The following is an 8,422-nucleotide window of genomic DNA, read 5'->3' as shown; positions in this document are numbered from 1 at the left end:
CAGTCTCTGCTCTGGGGAGGTGGGGTGCGGTGGGGGTTGCTTCTTCACCGAAGCCCTGAGGCACCTGGTTGAGATCTGCTGCCTGGTTGCAGAAGGCGCCAGTGGATGCAGCTTCAAACCGGCTGGGGAGGGGGTGGAGGGTGACAAGGTGCGTAGAAATGAGGGGAGCAGGGGTTGGTTTGGTTCTCTCTGTGGCTTGGTTTTCCTTCCTGTATTTTGAAGCTCTTACAGATGCATAAACAGGTTTGTTTGGTTCTCTTGCTGAATTGATCCCTTTACTCTTTTTTTCTCTGGTACTAATCCTTTCTCTGGGGGCTCCCGGGTGCTGCAGTGGGTTAAGTGTCCGACTCTTGGTTTTGGCTCAGCGTCATGAGATTGAGCCCTGCATGGCGCTGGGCTCCGTGCTCAGCTGGGAGACTGCTTGTAATACCTTCCCCTTCCACTCCTCCCCCGACCCTCCTGCTCGCTCTCTAAAATAAATAAATAAATAAATAGAATCTTTAAAAAAAAATCCTTTGTCTGAAATCTATTTTATTTGATGTTATTAGAGCCAAATCACTGTGATTTGACATGGCACTTTTTCCATCTGCTTGCTTTTAAGCTATTTTGTCTTCATATTTAAAGTGCATTTCTTATAGGGAACAGATCCCGATCTTTTTTTTTTTTTTTTGGCCAACCCCAAAAATTTCTGCCATTTTATAGAGGAGTTTAGACCATTTGCACTTATGCAATTATGTCCTTTTCTCCTCTGTCATCTGCATCATTTATTGTTCTAACTAGTTGACTGTTCTTATCCTTAGGGGTTCTGGGATATCAGATGATATGAAGCTTACCTTTTGGTCCTAGATTTTTTTTTTTAATTTTCTTTCTTTATTCATGAGAGACACAGAGAGAGAGGCAGAGGGAGAAGCAGGCTCCATGTAGGGAGCCTGATGTGGGACTCGATCCCGGAACTCCGGGATCACGTCCTGAGCCTAAGGCAGACACTCAACCGCTGAGTCGCTCAGGCGTCCTGGTCCTGGATATTTTTATATTTTGTAAATATTCTTGGTCTTTGCTCTAGGAGGCTGCTAGTCACATTATCTGCAAACATATCTTCTGGGGGACTTGCATGTATGTTTTCTGAGGTGGGATCCAAGCAGCATTTAGACTAGGGTTAGGTTTCTGCACCCTATGCATCCACTCCTAGAACAGGACATGGAGGAGAGCACAGGTCCACCCAGCCAGCACCCTCGGAGGAGACCCAGGCTGGATCACCCTGGAGACAACCACAGTAGGATGGACAAGAAGTCAGCCACACTCGTCAGAGGGAACCCGATCCTGCAAACAGAAGCAACCCGCCTTAGCTGCAGGGCTGCTGGGGAGAAGCCCACCAGCACCTCCTGCGAGAAGCCACACGCAGGGGGTACACAGGTGAAGCTAATTCTGGGGTAAGAAGCAACGGGGTGCTTCCCCGTGGGGAGGACGGGGAGGGCGGACGAAGCTGGCTTCTGGGGGTACTGACACATGGCTGTTCATGCTGTGCACGTGTTTGCAAGCTGCCCGTCCATAATCTGCACATATTTCTACAAGTACGTGACACTTCACTTATAAATGTCTACTCACACATTTTTACGGACTGTATCCCTGGAGAAATTGCCCCATCCCTGGAGGCTGTCAGGGGCCCGAGGCACAGGCCACAGCTCTGACTTTGACCCTGATGGCCTGTGGCACAGCCCAGGGGGTGTAAGACCCTGCCCGGCAAGGTTGGCTGAGTACTTGCCTCTGGCAATGGGGAAGTCACAGCAAAGACACCCCAACACCTGGGCTGGCTTCTTCCTCTAAAAGCCCCCGCCCACCCTACCTACCCCCCTGGGGTCAGCTGCCCCCCTCAAACCTAACAACCCACCCAGGACATTCTCTGGAGCAAATTCCTGGCAAACAAGCTTGAGTTCTCACTTAGCCATTGTCTTGCCGCCCCCAGCACGCTCCTGTGGCCCTTTCTGTGACTGCCAGTGAGGACAAGGACAACGGAAAAGAGACATGGACTTGCACTCCCCAAAGAGGAGACAAAGATCAATGAAACACAAGGTCACGTACGAAGGTCACTTCATTTCACAAACATACTGGGACGCAGAGACACAACGGGAAGCAAGGGAGCCTTTTATTGGGATCTGTATAATCGGAGGGAAGGAGGTGTTCTGGGGGGTTCTGCCGCATCCTAGGCTCATCTGAGATGCCTACTCTATTCCCCTATTAGAACAGGATTTGCCAGGACGGAATCTGGGTCACTAACCCCTGGAAATGGTGGGGCCTGGACATGCAGAGCGCGATGGAGAACCACAGGCACCCACATCTCCAACCCCGCTGGGGAGCAGTGAACACTCTAAGCGGATAGAGAGAGCCCTCCCTGGCAGGATCTCAGGGTCCACTGAGTCAGGAGACAGCACCATTCAAGCCCGAATCTGGGACGGGGGAGGGTGGCAGGTGCAGGCAGCTCTCCAGGTCGGCCGGCCCCCTGGGCCTCCCAGCTGGTCTCCCTCAGCCAGTGGTGAGCCCTGCCCCGGCCTGGCCTGCCGAGGGGTTTGAGGAGCTCAGTCGGGGAGCTCAGGGCTCTCCAGGGATGGCTGGGCCCCCTGACCTCACCTGGGTGGGCCCAGCTCTGGTCCATGCTCTGTGGGTGAGTCTCCTCCTGGGGTCTCTTCACTCACGTTCCACGAAGCCTGGGCTGCAGCTTCCAGGGCGGGGTGTCTGGAGCCCCATCCCCCCTCCAGCGATGTGTGAGCCCGGTCGAGCCTGCGATGCCCTCCCAGCCCCACTTCTGACTCTCCCCCGGGCCTCCCAGTGGGACCCTGTCCTGTCCTCCAGAGGAGCCACTGTGCGGCCCAGGTGGGGAGTCCCCAGTGACCTGCCTGCTCTCTCCCATCCCTGGGCCCCCCGAGGCCCACGGAGGGCGGGCCAGGCCCCGTCGGGGGGGGGGGCAGAGGAGGGTAGAGCGGGCTCAGGAGCTATCTGCTGCCCGGATGGCAGCACGGGGCGGGTGGAGGTGGCTGGGAGGCTCCGTCCCACTGCGCTGGGGGCAGAGTCTTGGACTTCTTAGTCTTCCACGTGCTCTGGGGGCTGGGAGGGCCTGCCCGGTTTTACCGAGAACCTCCTGTGAATCTTGTATCTCCAGGTTCTGTAACCTGCCGAACAGGTGAGTTGAGTTGACTTTCCAGAGCCGATCCATGAAGGCGTCCTTGCTGGGCTGAGCCACTGGCCTCGTGCTAGGAGGCCCCTCACCCCGCAGCTCGGGACCCCATGCCGCCAGGACCCCAGGGACCTCATTCTGGCCACACATGGAGTCACCTGGGCAGCTCCGGAACCAGCTGCTCTGTCTCCTATGGCCTGAGCCAATAATTGGGGATTTTTGTGGTTGAGGACACACAATCCTCCACCATGATCGTCACAGGGGACAAGGACTAAAGCCCTGCTCTTACCTGTGGGCTCTGTGGGTGGGGGGGACACCGGGGGGCTGTTCCTGGGCGGCCGTGCTCATCTCTTCCCCTCCCTCCAGCCCCGAGGAGCCGCCAGTCCCTCCCGTTCACACCCCAACTGCAGAGCTCTCTCCTCTGACTTTCCTGAGGCTGAGGCATTGACTGGGTGGTTTCCTGCTTGACCCCTGCATTTTGGGGTTCAGCTATGAAGTCTGGGTCAGTGTGCGTTCCTCTCCGTGGGCAGTGCTCATTCACTGGGGGGCTGGCCTTGCAGGGGCCCCCGGTCTGGAAAGGTGGGATCTTGGCCCTGCCTCTGTCATCGGGGCCAGGCTGGAGCCATGCCCCGCCCCCCCGGGGTTCCTCCGGCCTCTTCTTCTCTGGCATTCGGACCGGGATGTCCACTGGTCTCAGGGGCTCTCTCTGGAGCCCCTTTCTGGTCGCCGGCGGTCCTGCCTAGGAAGCTGTCCCTACATGTGCCTCCTCTCCTTCGCCCGCACCCTGCCCCTCCTGGCCCTGCTCTGGGGCACCCCTCACGAGTCCTCACCTGGGTGTCTGCCCAGAGACTCTGTGCTCCGTGCCCGGGGCCCTGAGCTGCTTCTTCCCCAGGCACACCCTCCAGAGACCAGTCCTGTGAGGTGTTGTCACTCTGTGGGCACTCTGAGAGGCTCAAGCTATCCCTGGACCCAGCCACCAGGGTGGACCCCAGCCAGCCCGGCACCTCCCCACGGACCCCCAGACTCCCAGCCCCGGCCCCTCCTGGCTGGGGGCACCTCCCTGTTCTTGGAGAAGGATGGTTGTGAGCCTCTAGCTCCGACGGGAGGGGCTCTGAGCGTCTGTCTAGCCCCCTGTTCCTGGGCCTGCTCCCCAAGGGGCAGGTGCTCACCTGGGGCAGGTGCTCATGCACGTGGGGAGGAGTGGCATGCGGGCGCCGAGCTGCAAGGATAGTGGGGTGAGGGCTCCCCTGAATTCTGAGGTCTCTGCCCCTCCCTGCTGGGTCTTCCTGGCTCCTGCCCCTTCCTCCTATCTGTGACCCCGAGTGACCACCTCCACCGAGCCTCAGTCTCCCCATCTGAAGTCACAGGGTGGGCTGGGCAGAGAACCCAGGAGCTCTCCTCTCCCAGGAGCAGCTGGAGGATCACCCGTAGTGGGGTCAGACGAGCCTCGGCCTCCCCTTGCTGCCCAGCCGGTGCCCAGGTGCCCTAAGATCGCCCCTCTGCCCTCTGACCTGCCCCCTGCCTGCTCCGCGGGTAGGGCTCCCCTCTGTGGCACCCCTCCACCTGAAGGAGGCCACCACTCTCCCTGACTGAAGGCCTCCCTGGGCCGGCAGCATATGCAGAGTTCTCAGCCCACAGCTCACTGAAGGCTGCCACTATGTCCCTGTCCCTGCCCATGGGCCACTGGGTCCCTTCACCCCTGCGACCTGCAGAAGTCCTGGTCTCCCCTCCCCCCTGCAGGGCCCCAGCCGGATCCTGCCTCCCACTAACATTGGGCACTGGGCCCCTGATGGCTACTCCAAGCCCTCACCTGACCCCTTCCTGCCTTCCCTAGAGCCCCAGGCCTGCCTCCACAGCTTCTGGATCTGCCCACTGAGGCTGAGGTAGAGGGCATAGGCTCTGGTTGCTGGGGTGGTGGTGAGGCCCAGCAGGGGCGACCCGGGTGTAGCGGTGTGCTTTGTACCTCAATGCTCTGTTTGGACCCGGGGTGAAGTGACCTGAGACCTGACCTTGGGGCCTGGTCTAGCATCCCCTGCCAGGTGCTGTTGGGGGTGAGGTGGGGTCCCCCATGGTTCCCTCTGGAGCCTGGAGGCAGAGGTCCCCACCTAGACTCTTCTGGGGAGAATCCTGGGGCCAGCCTTTGAACACTTGTGCCCAGGCCAGGCCTGTGGGGAGGTGTCAAGGGCCAGGGCTGGTTGTGCTGAGGGCCTTAGGTGCTTTCGGGCAGACAGGTGTGTCCTTGGGGAGTAGGGGCCAGCCACCATGGCAGATGAGCTAAGGGGCCCGTGTGGCATGTAGACACGGGTCCTGGAGGTTGTGGGTGACCCCAAGTGAGGGATTCCCTGACCTAGGGAAGAGCTGGGTCGGTGCTGGAGCTGGCCCCAGCAAGTCAGAGTTAGGCTTGACCCAAGGTCCACATAGCCCATCCTGGCCCAAGATGGGGACACTGAGGCCCAGGCGCCTGGTGTCCTGCTCACAGGCCCATCCCAGGACACTGGTGGGCCCTCTACCTCCCACCTCCACCCCGACTAACCTCGTGCTTTTTCCTGGCTGTTTGGGAGGCTCAGGAGGATGAGGCATCAGGGGAACAACTGTTTTACCCAGGCTGGATGGCCTCCCGCTCCTCCCTGACTGCCCACCTTTGCATCTGGGGGCATAGAGGCCGCTTGTCTGGGCCCAGGCAGCCTGGCCTGGGAGACGCAGGCAGTGACCTGGCCTGTTCCCCTTCTCACTCTCCCGCTGAGTCTGGCTGGGAGTTCAGTCTGAACTTCCCGTGGGGGTGGCTCCTGGCCTGAGGCCCTGGGGCCCATGTCTGGGAGAGAAGGGGCCTCCCTAGGCCTGTGCTAGTCCTTGTCCCATCTGGCCACTGCCACCCCCTGGCTCTTTCCTGCCCCTCTCCCTTTCACCCCCCACATCTCGGGCCCTGTCCCAGTGCAGGCCTCTCCGCTCACCTGTCCACTCCTGTCCTCTCCCTGACTGCCCACCCCTGTGGCCTCGGGTGTGGCCAGCAGAGCAGCCCCTCTCTTCAGAGCAAACCAGCTCTTGTCCATCCTGGAAACTGCCTGTGGCTCCTTACCTCATGGGTGCTTTCCTGCCACCCCATCTGCCCTCTGCTCCCTCAGCCTCTCAAGCCCGGCTGTGATGAGCACCGCCTCCTCCAGGAAGCCCTCTGCTTTGCCTCTCCCTCCCACCCTGCACCAGCCTCTCTCTGCTCGAACTAAGTGCCACCCCGTCCCTCTCCTGTTCCTGGCCTTCATCTCCTTCTGCCTCTTGCTAGGCCACCCAGAGTCCCTGACTACAGTGCTTGTGCTCAGGTCTCTGCACCTGCTGCTCTGCAAGGTGCTGCCTGTCACTGCACCCCCCCTCTTCCCTGAAAAGCCACATGTGTGAGGCAGGGGTGTGGGCAGTGGCTCTGACTCTCCTCCACGGCACAGGCAGGCCTTGGCATCAGGTTTCCCCCCCAATACCCCCAGCTCGCAAGTGGTCCCTGGCATCAGGAGGGCCGGTGCTGAGTCCTGCCCCCACCCACTCAGCACCCTGTGGACCCCTGCCTGGAGGGGACGCTTCCAGGCTCCAGATGCCAGGGGCCCACTGTGGATGCTGGTCGGGTCAGCGCTGGGGTAGGCAGGCATGGGCAGAGGTGGTGCAGCCAGGGGGCAGGAGAGACCCTCCAGAGGCCTCCTGAACTGAGACCCCAGCCCTGAGGGCTTGAGGCCAGGCCTCTGGGACCCCAACTGGGGGAGGGGGGGGGTGAGTTCCATCTGACACTTGCCCGCTCTGAGCACCCAGGAGGCCCCAAACACTTGCTGTCAGGTAGAAGCACCCGTGCACGGTCTCACCAGGTCCCCAGCTCTGCTGAATGATAGGCCGGCACCGAGGTGGAGACCAGCACCCCACAAGGGAGGCTCGGAGGCTGAGGGTGAGGGCAGCCCCCGGTAGAGCTTAGGCCCGCAGGTGAGTGCCAGCTCCCAGGTGTGGGTCTCCACTGCCTGGTGCCTGCAGGCAGAGCCAGACTCTCCTGGTGACCCAAAGAAAGGCCACCGGGCAGTGAGCTTCGGTGTAAGCTCAGGAAGCCTTATTATCTGCAGGTCTTCGTGCTGATACTTAACACTTTGAGACGAACCCTTAGGTCCCAGGCTGCAGAATAAGAACCAGAAAGAGGTTCCCCCGGGGAGGACACTCCTGCTCTGTCTTCATGGGTCACAGCGGCTGTGGTGTTCAGGACTCTAAGGATGTGTGACTGCCTTTGTCTTGTCAATATGTTATCCATTTTTGGCGAAATCAAGAGAAAGAGTGTAGAAGATGGATATAAATCTATAAATGTGCCTTAAAACCACTCAAAGCCACAGGAAGTGCTCTCAGGCCCGGGGCTGCCTGGGGAAGGCGATAGGACCATCTGAGGAATTCCCTAAGTGAGAAGATCCAAGGGGAGGTGACCCCAGTGGCAGAGGCCTTCAGGTCCTGCGGAGTCCTGGCAGGGGGTGAGTAGGGACCTTGCCCAGATGGCCCAGTCCGATGGGTGCTTCTGAGATGTGAAGGGCTCACGATCCTCTAGAGCAACACCGACCATTGTGATGGAAACCTCCGGCTCCTGTGTCTGCGTGGTCCCACGGCCACCCAAACCTGAGTGACTGGTAGGCTCCTTACAAAGCTGGGGAGATTTTTGTTCTAATGCTCTGAATCGTCGGAGCTTCTTCCAAGGAAAAGAGAGACGCGTGTGTGGCTCCTCCGGGTTTCCTCTCTGTCTGGAGAACACGGAACCACGTCCTGGCCTCGGCCTCTCAGCTGTGCTTGCATCTCAGCCCCCCACTGCCCGGAGCTTGCTTGTCCCAAAGTCAAGGAAGAGAGCCCTGCAAAGGTTGCCTCAGCAGGATCTCTCCCTGGGATTTCCTAGGGGGCCGCTGGGCTACGTGGGAGCCTCAACCTCTCCGTGTTGGAAAGCGAGTGGGCTTGGAAGGCCCCTGACGGGTTTTGCATTCACCGGCCTCCAGCTGAGCTCAGCGCCCTCGGGCACTGCCCTGTCCACCAGGAGGCCCAGGGCACGCCTCGGGGGGTCACGGGTTCCACACCCTCAGTCCCTTTAGCAACTGTTGAGGACAATGGTCTGCAGGTGTGTCCTCCTGAGGCCAATGCGCCGGGTGGGGGGCTGCCCTGCCCACACCTTTAGGGACTTGCTCGCTCTGAAATACTGGTCTGTGGCCCAATCAAGCGTGTGCTTCACGCGTCGTGGGGTAAATTAAAACCTCCTGGCAG

Source organism: Canis lupus, chromosome 9 (assembly GCF_048164855.1).
Source record: "Canis lupus baileyi chromosome 9, mCanLup2.hap1, whole genome shotgun sequence".
Lineage (NCBI taxonomy): Eukaryota > Metazoa > Chordata > Mammalia > Carnivora > Canidae > Canis > Canis lupus.
Note: the sequence above shows the minus strand (reverse complement) of the source record.